Source organism: Argopecten irradians, chromosome 8, assembly GCF_041381155.1.
Source record: "Argopecten irradians isolate NY chromosome 8, Ai_NY, whole genome shotgun sequence".
In the NCBI taxonomy this organism is placed as follows: domain Eukaryota; kingdom Metazoa; phylum Mollusca; class Bivalvia; order Pectinida; family Pectinidae; genus Argopecten; species Argopecten irradians.
Window position 1 is genome coordinate 28949673 of NC_091141.1, and position 18305 is coordinate 28967977.

The 18305-nt window shown below is 34.4% G+C and overlaps 1 protein-coding gene across 1 annotated transcript in view; it reads right to left on the reverse strand.

Moving 5' to 3' along the window:
* Positions 1 to 18305, reverse strand: part of LOC138329825 (tropomyosin-like) — a 1360115-nt gene that overhangs the window by 21018 nt on the left and 1320792 nt on the right. The gene's annotated exons all lie outside the window — the stretch shown is intronic.

The following is an 18305-nucleotide window of genomic DNA, read 5'->3' on the forward strand; positions in this document are numbered from 1 at the left end:
ACCATGTCAATGGAACCACGGCTGAAATACACATGCAATAAACGTGCTAAAAATATGCATGTTTTTACAAGTTCAGAAAGTTTTAAAGGCTTTTAAAAATCGTACTGTTTTGTTATAGTCAAAAATGGCAAAACATTAGCTGATATGTAATACATTTTAGGGACCTATACGGTCAATTTCCCGATTTCCATTACAAAACAAGTACGCGAAGATAATTATTCGCGAATTTATCACTTTAAAGACTATTCATATCAATATAGAAGATGTAGATATTAATTCACGGATATAAAACTTGGATTGCAAATTTGTTAGAGTAAATTACACACGAATAAAAGTTAGTTTTACAGTATACCTTTTAATGCGTTATTTTATTATGATTTCGTTATAAGTTTTTCACTGCATGGGACTATGACCGTATTACTGTAGTATAACAGACATCCGCCGCCATCAATAATTAATGTAAGCCAAGCTGTTGATATGTATCATTTTCTTTATTCATCCAGATTTACATAACCGAAGTCACATAACCTTGAATACGGTATTTAATGCCAGGGAGGTACACTGTACATACCAATTTAGCTTGCTTTTGTTGTGCATGTTATGATATTTTAATGTCTTTTGACATTTTTGTAATCATGGCATGGATCTTTCAATGTTCAAATTATAAATATAAATAATTGTATCAGTCAATATCTTATGTTACAAAATAAATTATATATGCATACAATTACTTTTGTTACTATTGTGTTTTCACAAAATAATAATGGACAACATAGCTGTGACGTAGCAGCATTAATCGTCAGTAAATATTATATGTATTAAGGTGACAATGTATATTATAAAAGTTTCCTCTAGCAGCTGTGTTCATTTTCTATATAATATCAATGTCAACGATACGTACAGATGTAGTAAGTTAAATATGCCATTACAATTATTCTACAATATACACTGAGACACCTACATCAGATCTCAATATAATTATCTGTCTTATTTTATTCCCGTATCTTTACGAACGATGTAATTATTGGGTCATATAGTGACAAATACACAAAATTTACATCTGATATAGATGTAACGGTTCGATTTGTCGTGTCCTTTAATATGTCACAAACCTTGAGTAACCCAGGTTCTATGGAATCACTCGCGGTTCCGTCCCTATATGCCCGTTGAGTACAAGGTCAAAGGTCACCTAAGAAACCAGCTTCGTGTACCATGAAGTAAAAGTCAAAGCAGAGGTAAACTTAACGATATATTTATTAACAACACGTGGATTGCGAAGGTAAAACATATCACAATGTACATATACTGATTCTCTCAACTTCCACACGTTTCCCCATAACTTAAGTACGGTACAAATATATAACTCAAGGGACCGTAGAATATACAGATACTAATACCTACACCTACAGTATAAACCTACAGCTAACATCTTAGCAATACTGTAACATTTAGCACCTAATAAACCTACCCACAGTCACCGCCCGACTCCTAACGTTAGAGGGGACTAGAAAGAAATAGGAAGTGAGCCTACCAGCCAAGGGCTTCTATAGACTGACGAATTATCACGTTACACATCAATTTATACCCCGAGTAGAATACGGCAAAAGTCTCGTGCACAACACTACGAAATACTCGATCCTGGCCTAATGCTAAAGAAAATATTAACCAATGAAATTACGTAATCCAAATTATCGGCCAATGGCTATACAGTACAAACGGAAGGAGATACGCGTCTACATCCGGTAAAAAGACAAGAAAATATCAACATGAGCAGCTACCGAAGAATACTATTGCAAACTATGCCGAAGTATCAATCCCACAACCAATATAGGCCATGAGATTTCAACTAAGGAATAACAAGTGGCTCATAAATAACCCAACCAGACGTTGTAAACTATGATTCCTAACACTAAAAATCCATTCCCGCTACATTCCTCCCCCCTCAAAAAAATAAGACAAATGCTACACCAAGCATTTGGCTTGTACAATCCTAATTTCCATTCGATTCATATCCACTCACACGTAAATACTGCACATGTACCATAGACATATAGTACGCAACAATAATTAGAAAAAAAATATCAAAACATGAATAGCCTCCAACCTATTTTTTTATGGGTCACATATTATCCCAACATGTAAAATATACATTTAATTATATTATGCTTTTAGATATGATCCATATAATATATAACATCAAATTAACTTTACTTTGCATGACCCATATTAACTAACTTTGTACAAATAACTGAGATAATGAATGTAAAGTAATATACATAAACAAATATATATATTAGTTAGCTGCAATTACTAGCACTAAATGCTTTAGAGAAAAAAAATTATATATATATATATAGCTGATGGAAATTAGCAGTACATGTAGAATGCATATAATGAAGATTGTGGATGTACAAAGTAAATTTCATCCCTTATAGGAAATTATATAGGACTGCTATTTATGAGGATATATGTATACTTTCACAGACTAGACATAAAAATATCTGATTTTATTATCAAAGGTGGGGAAAAAAAATTAATCTTCCCTTCCATCCAGTATAGACATAACTCCAAAACAAATAAGTATACATATGTATATACAGTGTACATGTGTAATATTAATATATACACACACAAAAAAAAAAACTTCTAGGCATTCAACACAAGTAGCCATTTCATCCGAAAAAAAAAAAATAACTGAATTGAATCATATACATTCAATTCCAATAATCAACACATGTAACAATTAACAAAGAATACAGTCAATGTTTCTTCATTCTACAGATATTTTCGTTTCCAGGCCCTGGTCCTGAACGTCGAGCTGTTAACATCGACAAGGCAGTAGGTATTGGCACTGGAAGATGATAAAATAATAGAGGTGGCTGGATAAGTCAGGCCTTGATCAGTGTCATATTGAGCGATGTGGCCTGTAGTTGGATTATAGCTATCGAGATTATTCACAGCTCATATATATATGTTGGTTGGTACACACGCATCGACTTTAGGTCGCGAGGTACTCGGGACATCAATTCACGACCACTAGCTAGGTACATGTAGTCGTTTATAGGGGTTGTCGCCCTTCACATAGTATAATGTAGTTCAAAGAGGTACTCTGTGATATAGCGTTTTTTTGTGTTTTATATAGAGCATCAAGTAGTGTTACACTTGTTGTAACATAGCTTATCTGATATATTGGCTACTGTAGTATAGATTCATAACAGGGACCCAAATAGATTTTGGTAAGTACCCCCGCCCCGTACGTTACAAGTATAATCGAAGGAAATTTACATTTACATTTTGTTCTTTTTGCGGTATTAAAGAGCTTTTTCGTTTTTTTTGTTTTTTTTGAGTAATTACTAATGGAATAAAATATTTCATATTCGTTCCTATTCCCTTATATTAGAAAAACATGATTAAAACAATATAATATTTGTTCGTTAATGATCCTTGCTCACAACATGTGCTTTTGTGCATTTCTCCATTAAGAAAAATAAATAACATTTCAAATGAAACAAAACTATTTATTGTCAAACAAATCTTAAATAAGTTTAGTTATACCTGTATTTTAAAAAGGCAGGATCGCACTTTTATAAGGCAGGATCGGATTCTAATAAGGCACGATCGACTTTAAAAAGGCCGGATCGGACTCTGATAAGGCAGGATCGGACTTTATTTCGGCAGGATCGAACTCTTATAAGGCAGGATCGGCCTCTTAAAAGGCAGGATCGGACTCTTATAAGGCAGGATCGGACATTAAAAAGGCAGGATCGGACTTTAAAAAGGCCGGATCGGACTCTAATAAGGCAGGATCGGACTTTAAAAAGGCCGGATCGGACTCTAAAAAGGCAGGATCGGACTCTAATAAGGCAGGGATTGGACTTTATTTCGGCAGGATCGGACTCTTATAAGGCAGGATCAGACTTTAAAAAGGCAGGATCGGACTTTAAAAAGGTAGGATCGGACTCTAATAAGGCAGGATCGGACTTTTAAAAAGGCCGGATCGGACTTTAAAAAAGGCAGGACTTAGGATGGGACTCTAAAAAGGCAGGACCGGACTTTATTTCGGCAGGATCGGACTCTAAAAAGGCAGGATCGGACTTTAAAAAGGCAGGATCCGACTCTAAAACGGCAGGACAGGACTCTAAAAAGGCAGGATCGGACTCTAAAACGGTAGGATAGGACTTTATTTCTTAGCAATTTCAAATGTTGGAAATGAAAGGGGGATTTTCCCCTAGTATAAAACGCGCGTTCTTTGTCGTAAAACATAGTAAAGTCATGTGCTTATACCTAGTTCATGTCAATGGCCGAAATATGGATCACAAATGTTTACTTCCTAATATAAAGATTTCTCTGACCTGGTATTTAGTATAAAATTAGGCCTTTTGATGGAGGTTTTATTTTCTTTGTTTATATCTGTTCTGAAACCCAATGCAAATAAATTTTAATTTAGAATTCTACGAATTTAGCCGGGAGTAGCCGATCTTCGCTGATCCTAGAATAGACGGTTAGACCGATTGAATTGGTCAATTCGCATTATATCATTTTGTGGAAATGGCAGTTTTATAACTCATTTCAGCCCCTAATTTTTAGTAAAACAGTACCTATATGTGCAAGTCAAAATGATATGCATGCAATATTAACAACATTTTGGAGTCTAAATATTTTCAAATTAATCATTTTTTTCCGAAAAAAAATGGCTAGCAAACTATATACATCACTATATTTGGAAGTAAACACACACTCACGAGATCACAAGCTAGTTACCCATAATACAAATGAGGTATTAGCATGAGACTTGTTTCACTACGTGTTTTACTACAACATATATATGCATATATAAAATAATTTATATGAAAATCATTGTGATTTCCAACTTCCGCCGTAAAACCACGTCCGAGGAGGATTTTTAGCCAAAAGGTTATAAACTAAGACTGTAATAAAAAAATTCGTTATGCCTTTATTTGTGTAAATATATGGACAGGGCAAGCTACACCGTAGCAAGTTAAGCTGGTTTCCCAATGTGTATGTGTACCTATACTGTGACCTTTGTGTGGCTCTTTACTTAATTCATTCTTTAGGTTTTGCCCTACATGTACATGTGTGTCTGTGTTTCCTCTGTCGCGATTGGCTGTCTACTCTCGGTAGTGGATATAATCATGGTAGTATACAGGAATGGATATAACAAAACATCAAATGGACTGAAAATGCTTACGTTTTTGACTAACAAATATATGATACTTCACAGGTTCGATACAAGGAAGGATCATAGGCTGTGATAGGGCAGCAGCAAAAAGCAACGGAACAACCAGTTTACTTTCGCATTAGATACATTTCTACATTCGTGGCCTAATAAAATTGTTTCAATCGTTAATTCATTTTTAATTTCACTTTAGATGATTTGGTTTCGTATGATTTATTTGGTTTAACGTCCAAATAAAAGCGAAGGTCAATCAAAGATGGCCTCACGTGTGTGCACAATGTTGCGGTGTATAAAAGTGTGTATGTTTTCAAAGGCTGCAGTATATTCGTGTTGTATCTCATTATAATATTGGAACGCCTACCCTTTTACATTGCTGTCTTATTAAAGCATGTCGCCAGAGACATCGATACTGACAATGGGAAAACCAGTCGTCCCACACATGCTCAGCGCAAAGCAGGAACAGATCAACCAGCATTTTTACAGACTGTGGTGTGTCGCCAGAGGCTGACGGTAGGAAGAGAAAAGTCCGTTTGAAAGAAGTGAAAATATATAATCCCAAATTAGATTGTTTTCCTGAAAACTTTAATTTCACAATGTTTTGGTAGCTTGCCATTGATATAAATCATTGCATGTGGATCCTGACATGTCCTGGTTAAGACAAGGAAAGGATCACATAGGTTGCGTGACGGGGATAAATTAGCTAGGTCATATTCAATGATTGGTATCGTCTGTCAGCTAAGCATTTTCTGAATTTTCCATATTTAAAGCAATAAGTTACCTATTGTATAGGAAAACATATTGATATGATAGATCTTTCGCTGGCGGGGGTTATCATTTTTGACGGCTTTCAGAATGTAAGTAACTTTAAAAGACCAGTAAATTTAACATTTTTTATCTATTAATTACTTTCTAACTGTTTAAATGCAATGCTTATAGGGTAGAACTTATGAGTCCAAATTATCAGTACATCATAGCGATCGCAGAATCAAACCAAAATATGTATTTATAGAAACCCCCTTTTGGGCATTACAGACTGGTGACTGCTTGTGAGCCTGCTGATTGGATATTCAGAGTGCATCAATTTCAAATGTTTAATGTGTGGGTTGGTGAATACATGTTAAGTAATTTTGAAATTCTCTTAAGTCTGTTTCTGACTGGGGAGATAATCAAATCGGCATTTCCCTCTTGAAAATTTTAGTCAATGGCTCCCCCCCCCCACACACACACCAGAAAGTTTTATTTGGACATATAAAATCTTCTGTTTAGAAACATGTATAGCCTTATCTTCCCAACACTAGACAGTTTAAAATATAACACTTGTTTATGATTCTGAGTGTAGAAACAATCGACTATGGCAGAGAGATTTATGAAGGACATGGTTATAATTAAAAGAAACGATTAGGCAATCTGTCATGTTTTATATACACCTAAATAATGGTCGCGTAACCCAAGTTGCATATACACAATTAAAACATGCATAACTTAATTTAAGAGACAAAGGCGTTCAAATTCCACTGTGCTTCGTCACATATAAATATGTGTGCACTCGGGTATAAAACTGTATAGACACAAGGAGTGTAAACAACATTGAGCGGTATAAATCACTGTGGATAATCAGTTTCGAATCTGAGGTAAGTGTTACAAATGTATAGTATACTAATTGTAATTGAAGATTTCACTGACATACATAAGAGTCTTTAACGCCGATACTGTAATAAATTGATTCAATAAATTGTAAAATACTAATAAACTTTCCTTAGTTAGGGAATAAAATGAAGATTTCATGCAGTAATAGGGTTTAGTTTCTTACACACCGCCCATTCAAAATCATGCATTGTACTATATATAAATTTGCGCTTTAATAAACGGTCATACGTTTTGACAAACAAATTTAATCCTTTCAGCACTAACCAGTTTATAAGCAAACGCCTGTTTACGATTTTTAGTGTAGAAACAATGAACATATACCTTAATTTCAACTAAATCTACAACTACATGGTACTAACAATATCGGGGTCGAATCCACCTTCGATTACCAAGCGATACCGACATGCGTCGATGATCCAGTGTAATGGATTATCTTGCCTTGACATGTGAAGATGGGTCGAATCAAACTTGACGTTTTGCTGCTAGTTACGTATAGTAGTGTGACACATTAATAACTGTATGACAATCCGAACGGAAATACACTCTATTTCAATAATGTTCAACTTGATCAATGGAACATTTTAATAATCTCCTTGCATGTCTGTTTAGTCGATAGAGCTGAATTTAATGAAATCGGTTAAATTATGTATATTTGCTTGTCTTATGAAACTAGAAGTAATATCCTTTAATATAGTGAGTCAATATCGTACACAGGCAAATGGTTTTAATCGACATTTATTGCACATATATCGTGTCAAAGGTATAAACAACACCATATTTATCATTGAAGGGATCAGGACACATGTGCTGATAGTCAATTTTGTCTGTTTCATGGTATTTTCATAGGTCAAAGGGTAAAACTGATGTTCTCATTGCTAGATGAATCAAATACATTAATAGAAATGGTACATGTAGTTTTGGCATGTCTTGTTTACAAATTACGGGTTTGTAAATTTCAGTCCAAAAAGCAATTGATAATTGACAGAAATGAGTTACAGTGACCTAATTAAACATTTGTTCTAATATCAATACTAACTTTAAAGTTTTCGCGGAATACAAGGTATATTCATTTAACAACGATTTGATAGCTTGATTTTATTACTTTTTCAAATGATTATAATCTACGATCACATGGGATGGTTCTTAGTGTGCAGACAATCGACAATGGCAGAGAGATTTGTGAATGATACAATGATGATTTAAAGAAACATTTAAAACATTCAAAAGACGTAGACGTTCAAAGTCCACTGTAATTCTACACGTAGACCTACAATACGGGGTGTGATCTATATAATGTACAAGGATTGTAAACAAAATAGAGTGCATAACTCACTGTGTATAATCATATTTGATGTCAGTGTTAAACTGTATATTGACTGTAATTAAGTATATAATATTGTAAAAAATGTGATAAAGGCGTTTGGTTTGTAACTTGTTTACGATTCTGAGTGTAGAAACATTCGAACAGTGGAAGAGGAATTTGTGAATGACACGGTTTTAATTAAAGAAACAATTAATTGATCTTGTTTAAATATCATGTGAAATATACACCCAAATAATGATTACTCTAAAGGACAAAACCTTGGATAAGTATGTTGAACATCAGCTTCCTGAAATGCTCGCATTTTTTATTCAACCCATGTCGTCTGTCACTTCGACCCACCATAGTGGTTCGGTAAGATTTTGAAAGTTGTAGCATTTCAAAGCTTCCCTTCCGAATGACAGCGACTAATCCGCTGATTTTTTAAATACCATTTTGCACGAATGCATTTGAACGACTAGATGCACCATCGAACAAATTAGCTAATTGCATCATTAAACATATTGTTATTTATACAACTGTAAGACTAAATCTGAAATCGGGCAGAAATGTCCATGTTCGGAGATGGCAATAGTCATCTTAATGATACAAAATGATTTTATTCAAGTGAAACACAAACCTTACGAAATCCTGTTTATATATATTTTTCTTCCGCAGAAACGGTGTATGTATAGCAAAGTCGTTTTATAAGCTGGTAATTTATTAATCATTTTAAAGACAAAATACGTTTAATTGATATTTGTTACAAAAAGCACAAATATGAAAAGTATCTGAAGGAAATTAGTCGCTGATACACGACAGAAGTCCCTATTTATCCTGTGAATCGTGAATTGGTCTCCACTGATATTCCGCGATATCGTTTAATATCATGGTGTTGAAAATCAACCACCGTCAATAAAAGGGACAAATTTATTAGATTTCAATCCAGCTAGTACAATTAGCGATTGTGTTTACAAACTGAATTTTGTACTCATTAGTATAAAAGAAATACGTTTCAAAAATATTTCTCAGATATTTCAAATTTGAATAAGTATATTTTTGATACAATTGAATTACGAATAGAGGTATTACCAATTATGAAGTAATTAATAACTCAATTAAGCATATTAGATAATTCGGCAGAAACAGCTTTTATTGAGATGAAATCATAATTCGGCTGTCATAAATTTTGTTTCGATATATTTGCACATAATTTGTACAAAAATGGACTTTCTGTAGCACAGTCAAAATAGAATAAACTTCATCAAACATCACAAATGTAGTCTTATTTGAGCATGACCGGGCTATGTTTGAGTATGATCGGTCTTTAATTTGAAAGAATATCATTTAAAACATGTACCACTGATACAGAGCGAGATATATGGCATAACCACTTATTATCGGTTAGCTTGAAGAAGCAAGAAACGATAATTAAATCATTAAAGAATATTATAAATTATGGAAAGTTGATCCATGGAGTCTTTGTATTGTTGACGAGACGTGAATTGACTTCTATTCGCAGAATTTGTTTTACGAGTTCTTTGTTATGATACACTTATTGTTTGCTAAGTCTGTAAACACTTAATGATACAAACTACAAACAAAAGACGTTATCAATACGTTTTACTTCTTCTATTTGTATGTTACATTGGCTTGACACGCCACATCTTTTCAATGCTTTTTGATCTGGAATAATGATGAAGACGGGGAATTCAATCCTTACAAACAATTTTGTCTTTAACAAAATGCGCAGACCAAAGCCAAGTATTCCATTCAATTTGATTTGTATTCAATAATAATGATATAATGAGCACAGCTGTTAGGAAAACCTATAGTTGACACATTAAGAGCTAGTCTTTACCGTTTATAGAAAAAAACCAGACAGTTGGTTTATGATACTAGTAAGAAGTAATGGTATCGTTGATTAATGTAGCATCGATCGACAGCATCTCACATCCGAATACGTATACGTTGCTTATTCAGAATTGTTATGAACCTCGTCGATATTATACACGATAAACAGGCGAATAACAAATAATGGTGTATCATTTATATTAGTGTCTTACGAAGCATTTGTTTCTATTGTTATGGCGCATCTTCAACTAGTTTAGTATCACTATCTACCAACCAATAGCTTATTAATTTGATTGTTTATTTTAGAAATAACCAATTATGAAATACAAGAAGCATTTGTGAATCATTCTGTAATGATAGTTTCCAAACAAACAATAACAATCTAGCTGATTTACATACAATCGCATAATGGGCACGTACCGGACAAAGAGGTAGTCTAATATAATAGACACCAGCATTCCAATTCATATCGCACTACTTCGCTTATATTAGGTATAAATGAACTCGGGTGCACATGTAACTTATACGGTCAGTGTTCTATACACATAACAAGAGGCCCAGAGGGCCTGTATCGCTCACCTGGTTATTGTAATGCCAAGTAATGTCCTAATTACAGGTTCATTGTTTCTTTTCTGAAGGAACAAAGTTCCCTTTCCCCAAAGGATGTTTCTGGCAAAATTTGGTTACATTCCATGTAGAACTCTATGACAAGTAGTGATTTAAAGGATTTACCTCTATTTCCCCTATTGGGCCCCGCCCCTACTGTCCCCTCGGGGTCAGAGCCAAAATTTATACAAACTCTGTTCCCCTTCCTCCAAGGATGTGTCTGGCCAATTTTGGTTACATTCCATTCATAACTCTATGACTAGTAGCGATTTATAGGATTTACCTCTATATTTCCCCTATTGGGTCCCGCCCCTCCTGGCCCGGGAGGTCAGAGCCAAAATTTATACAAACTCTGTTCCCCTTCCCCCAAGGATCTTTCCGGCCAAATTTGGTTACATTCCATGCTGGACTCTATGACTAGTAGCGATTGAAAGGAAATGTTGACGGGCGGACGAAGGGGCGGACGGACGGACGGGCGGACGCCGCGCCATGACATAAGCTCACCGGCCCTTCGGGCCAGGTGAGCTAAAAAACCGTAAACATAGACGGCAGATAGCAGGGCGCAACTACCATCCCAGGTGGCGCAACTACCATTCCAGGTGGTAGCTATTATAATCGGTCGCTTTGCCTGCCATGTTGTTGGGATTTCACATGGTTTATAAATAATCTGTTCACTTTGATTGGTTGGCCAAAACTATTAACGTTTATTGATTGGTTACTTGTTGTTGAAGATGTCTTATGTGTAAGGGGTAACAGTAGGGAAATTATTACGAACAAATTATCATTAGATAAACCCAGAGAAGTCCGAATGCTTTCTCTGATTGTCGGGCATTTAGTCTAGAAAGGTTTCAAATGTCCATTGATACACCTGACTGTTAGCGAGCTGATCATGACCTACTTGTAGTAACTGTCCGTACATGGAAGATGCTGAAACAAAATGTTAGGCTCTACTTAGGGGATATTTGTGGAACTGTATGCGCTAAAGTCAAGTGCAGTTTTATCAGAAATATACCTCACGGTTGTTTGTATGTGCATGTATTTCACCAACTTGTCCCGGTATATCCGTACTTCATACATTGTGTATTAGACGGAAAACTTGTTAACATAAACAACTTTATTAAACTATTCAAAAACGTTAATTTTTCATAGCGCAAGATGTTTCCCGCTGTCGTCTTATTTACCGCGCGCCAGGAGACTGTTACTGCGCCAAACGGCAAAACAGAGACATGGATCTTCACTGTTGCCCCTGCGAGATGGTATTCATGACATCATTAATATTCATAATTGATTCATGAACTTTCAAGCATATTAGCAGATTGTGGTTCATGAAAAAAAAATCACGAATATTCATCAAATGACTCTCATGAAATCTTTAAATTTTATGAATCCATGAAATATTCATGATTGTTCATGATCAATGTGTCAAGAATTATCCACGAAGTTTTATGCATGACTGATATTCATTAAAGATGCTCCACCGCCGACAGAGCATAAATGATACTCATCATTTGAACAGTAATTGTTGTTTAATCATGAATATATATGTCTAATTAACACAAAAGATAATATGAAATAATTTATTTTACCTTTGATGCATGCGCAATCTGTACTTCATTCCATATAGGATATAGTGCCACGGAATTTTTTCGGGATGCAATTAATTATTTTTTCATATTTTTAACTTAAAGTAAAATTAGAAGCTTAAACTTTTCAATGGTGGTAATGGTGTAAAGTAAGTAACTTTTGTAACTGAAGAAAAATACTAAATCGTCTGCTCCTGTTTTTGATAGTGAAAAACTACCATTTGTCAGCGGTGGAGCATCTTTAAAATTCTTCAAAATTAATGAAAATGGTTCTTTCTTTTTGAAGAATTAAATGAATATCATTTATGCATAAAACTCCATGAATGATTCTTGACATGCTATTTCATTCATTTTGATGAATTTAAATGAATATCAACTGAAATCACATGACTTGTCACATGACCATATGAGTCAGGTGACTTCTATATATATTTCCCGCCAAAACAGTCACAATCTAAAATGGCTGCTGTGTCTGCTGGCGTGTGGAGGGGGAAACATTATTCACCTTAAAATGGAAGTTTTGGCACATTAGTGAATGGATTATTCCCTTCCTGGATTTCTTAAAGCACAGATGAACACTTTCAGTAAGTTTTGATTTATCTGCAGTTCTTTTTCAACATGTTGTTGCACACTGATATTGCTATAGTGATTATGCATTGTCAAATGTTATTGAATAAAATTGTCCATATAAACTATCATGCTGTACAACTCTAGGCTTATTTGAAGTTACTTGGAATGTATCATTGCTTCGTATCACTGAAAACAGATTTTGTTAGCACTTATCTGTGTTCATTATATGAAAATATAATGAACACAGTAAACTGTTGATGATTTCATGTTAACTCTTCTGATGTTATATATCAATATATGGATTTTACCTATTGTCAATAGAATTTGTTTTATCAAATATTGAATTGATTCCAATAGAATTGTCATTGGTTTAATAGAAAATTTCAATTCTGGACTCCCTGTAGAGTTAATGAAATTCAGATGCCGCTGACTCCAACTTGCATTAATTTAACTTCATGAATATGACTCAAGTTCATGAATATTCATGAATCATTCCACTACATGAATTTTCATTAATATTATCATGAATTATTATGCACACTGCTGCGAGTTGAAGGTCATGAAAAAGGTCATGAATATTCTTAAAATATTCATAAACTTTTTATGAATTTTCATGAATGTTCTGATTTCATGAATAAATAAGAATCATGAACGTTCATGAATTCGTGAATGAAAGTACTCATTAATGTTAATGCAGTATTTTTTCCTAAATTATTCATGAAGTTTTAAGTTCATGAATTGCATGAAAATATTCATGAATAATTGAAGAATATTTATGAACTTTATTCATGAATATCTCATTAACTATTCAGGAATGTTCATGAATTATTCATCAACGTCTCGCATGGGTAATATATATATTTGAAATTGTTTGGTGTTGTAACCTCATCTTGAGCCATCGATCGTTAACAATTTTATTATGTTGTAATTGTTTTAAAGAAACTTTTAATGTTTGTTCATGAATATCATGAAGTTGATTATCTTTCACATTGAATATGAAAGCATTTAAATTATCATTCCTCAAAAATGAATTGTCATAAGAACTATGCCAGGTAACTGTGTTCAATATAGAGCGGTATTGATAAGTCAGAATGTAAATACATGTAACTGCTCGTATTTGCCAACTTCTGTATTTGTGTCTTGCACACCAAAAACCAAAACAAAAAAAGGTCTGGAAGAGCAAGATGTATCTGAACATTAATATGCTATATGATATATGTTCAAAGAATTAAATGGTCGAGATTAAGTGTTTTACAGCTTTAACTATAACCGAATAATATTTTTGCTTAAAGCTGGGTTATCCGAAAAGAACACATCGACCCACTGTTCAATGTTTGCAACATGTGGGCTTCGACCTACAAAGCCAGGTAAAAAAGGTGTCATGTCAGAATCCATTTACCGTTTGGCCACTCTATCCTTATTCAGAAATATAGATAAGTTTATTACATATCGTGTATCATTCATAGTGTATTGTTGTGTAATTATGCTTATACATGTACAATTACAATATTATAAAAGGTTAATTTGCTCCAATAAAAATCTGCATACATGCCTATAACATACTAGTCAGGAACGTTATAGACCACTAATACTGATAAGAAAAACCCTTCGGACGAAGCCAGAAACCATACCAGTGAATTTTGACGAGCACGTCTGGTGCAGTATACGACTGGTAAACAAGGACAAACTACTAATTGGTAACATTTATAGAAGCCCTAACAGTGACAACGAGAACAATAACAAATTGCCTGAAACAACAGGGATATACTAGAACTGCAAAATGATGTGAGTAACATCTGTAAGTTGACAGAGACATGGAACATGCAGCTGAATACAAAACAATGCAAGCAGATGTCCATTGGAAGCTCAACCGTGCTCGAAAACCACACGTATCACACTGGAATTCCTTATCATAACGAAGTAATTACCAAATGTAACTCTAAGAAACATCTTGGAGTAATGTTTTATCAACAATTAAAATTCAGTGAGCACGTGTTTCGAAGGCAAACAGAATAACGGAATTAATATTCAAAACCTTCACCTATACGAATAGCGAGATGTTTTTGAGTCTCTACAAAACACTCATAAGGCCACATCGGGAATACGCCTCGTGTATGTGGAATCCTCTACTAACTAAAGATCGGGTCATGATTGAAAACATACAGAGGAGATCCACCAAAAGAGTGAAAGGCATATTTAATCTATCATACGACCAACGGCTCAGAAGTTTAAGATTGCCTAGTCTTCAGTATCGGAGGAAACGTACGGACGTCGTACAACTATACAAATTAAGAACATAATAGATGAGAGTACACTCAGAAGCGACGTTACAAACGGCAATGGTCAATCACTCATGCAAACTTCGATCTGCAATAGTTTTGGCTAATTATCTGTCAATTCCGTTAGTCGTATAACTGATTTACCCAAAAAGTATAAAAAAAACACTTATTTTAACTCAATGTTTGATATTTGTTTTTTAAAACTTTAAACAGTGCCTTATTAAAACATTTTACATAAATCAGTGCCATGAGATTCAAAGAGGACATTACACAACTTGCTTTGCTCTATATTGAACTGCTAATTAAGTCTTATTGTAACAAACCTTTATATACAGAGGCTGATGTAGAGTTTGATGTGTGGTTCAAGAGTTTGAAAATCTTCTAAGTTTATTTATATTAAACCTTTTAAACGAAGCACTGGAATGATGTCAATAAATCATTTGTACGATCTACAAAAACCATTATCAGTACGGCGTGTTTTAATACACTATCGTTCACGCTCGAACAATGGCCACGTATCAACTACACAATATACGCGTATACGAGTTTAATTCAAGTGACAATGGCGTTCAATGTACATTGATCTACCTCACATAGGCATGTGTTTACCGAGGTGTTAAATACTAAAGAAGTAATGATCTATGTATGGACCATTAACATAGATGATATACGATACTACTGACAAAGATCTATAATTACATTGACCATTTATATAGAGGATATGCTATACTACGGATAATGGTCTATAATAACATGAACCATTAACATAGAGGATACACGATATACTGACAATGGTCTATAATTACATGGACCTTTAACATAGATCGTATACGACAGTACGGGCAATGATCTATAACTACATGGACCTTTAACATATAGAGGGTATACAATAGTACGGGCAATGATCTATAATTACATGGACCTTTAACATAGAGGGTATACGATAGTACGGGCAATGATCTATAATTACATGGACCTTTAACATAGAGGGTATACGATAGTACGGACAATGATCTATAATTACATGGACTTTTAACATAGAGGGTATACGATAGTACGGGCAATGATCTATAATTACATGGACCTTTAACATAGAGGGTATACGATAGTACGGGCAATGATCTATAATTACATGGACCTTTAACATAGATGGTATACGATAGTACGGGCAATGATCTATAATTACATGGACTTTTAACATAGAGGGTATACGATAGTACGGGCAATGATCTATAATTACATGGACCTTTAACATAGAGGGTATACGATAGTACGGGCAATGATCTATAATTACATGGACCTTTAACATAGAGGGTATACGATAGTACGGGCAATGATCTATAATTACATGGACCTTTAACATAGATGGTATACGATAGTACGGGCAATGATCTATAATTACATGGACTTTTAACATAGAGGGTATACGATAGTACGGGCAATGATCTATAATTACATGGACCTTTAACATAGAGGGTATACGATATACGGGCAATGATCTATAATTACATGGACCTTTAACATAGAGGGTATACGATAGTACGGGCAATGATCTATAATTACATGGACCTTTAACATAGAGGGTATACGATAGTACGGGCAATGATCTATAATTACATGGACCTTTAACATATAGAGGGTATACGATAGTACGGGCAATGATCTATAATTACATGGACCTTTAACATAGAGGTATACGATAGTACGGGCAATGATCTATAATTACATGGACCTTTAACATAGAGGGTATACGATAGTACGGGCAATGATCTATAATTACATGGACCTTTAACATAGAGGGTATACGATAGTACGGGCAATGATCTATAATTACATGGACCTTTAACATAGAGGGTATACGATAGTACGGGCAATGATCTATAATTACATGGACCTTTAACATAGAGGTTTAAGATAGTACGGGCAATGATCTATAATTACATAGACCTTTAACATATAGAGGGTATACAATAGTACGGGCAATGATCTATAATTACATGGACCTTTAACATAGAGGGTATACGATAGTACGGGCAATGATCTATAATTACATGGACCTTTAACATAGAGGGTATACGATAGTACGGGCAATGATCTATAATTACATGGACCTTTAACATAGAGGTATACGATAGTACGGGCAATGATCTATAATTACATGGACCTTTAACATAGAGGGTATACGATAGTACGGGCAATGATCTATAATTACATGGACCTTTAACATAGAGGGTATACGATAGTACGGGCAATGATCTGTAATTACATGGACCTTTAACATAGAGGTTTACGATAGTACTGGCAATGATCTATAATTACATAGACCTTTAACATATAGAGGGTATACAATAGTACGGGCAATGATCTATAATTACATGGACCTTTAACATAGAGGGTATACGATAGTACGGGCAATGATCTATAATTACATGGACCTTTAACATAGAGGGTATACGATAGTACGGGCAATGATCTATAATTACATGGACCTTTAACATAGAGGGTATACGATAGTACGGGCAATGATCTATAATTACATGGACCTTTAACATAGAGGGTATACGATAGTACGGGCAATGATCTATAATTACATGGACCTTTAACATAGAGGGTATACGATAGTACGGGCAATGATCTATAATTACATGGACCTTTAACATAGAGGGTATACGATAGTACGGGCAATGATCTATAATTACATGGACCTTTAACATAGAGGGTATACGATAGTACGGGCAATGATCTATAATTACATGGACCTTTAACATAGAGGGTATACGATAGTACGGGCAATGATCTATAATTACATGGACCTTTAACATATAGGATATACGATACCACGGACGATTTTCGCGGAGTCTCTGCCAGTTAATTACTTGACGAAAAGTTAAAAGTATCTTAGTATGATGTAGGGCAGGGTCTGAGGGTGTCACATGAACAAAATAAATTAAGTCAATTACTTCAGGTTTTAAACTTATGTTAATATTTCGTTAATGGCTCGCTCAACGAATTTATTAATTTTTGGATATATTTAAAAAAAATGGAACAAAAAACTTACTAACACCTTTTCTGTAAAATGTCAACTTCGGGTTGAAAATAATGGTCAAAATTCTCAAGTGCAATTTTTCGATAAAAAATAATTAAAAGAAAAACATCTGAACTTGTGGAAGGCCTAGAAACCTTTTATTGGGCATGTACTATACAGTATATGCTGCAATTAATAGATAAAAATTTGTTAAAATGAATGCCTTTGACTTAAATTCAAGGTC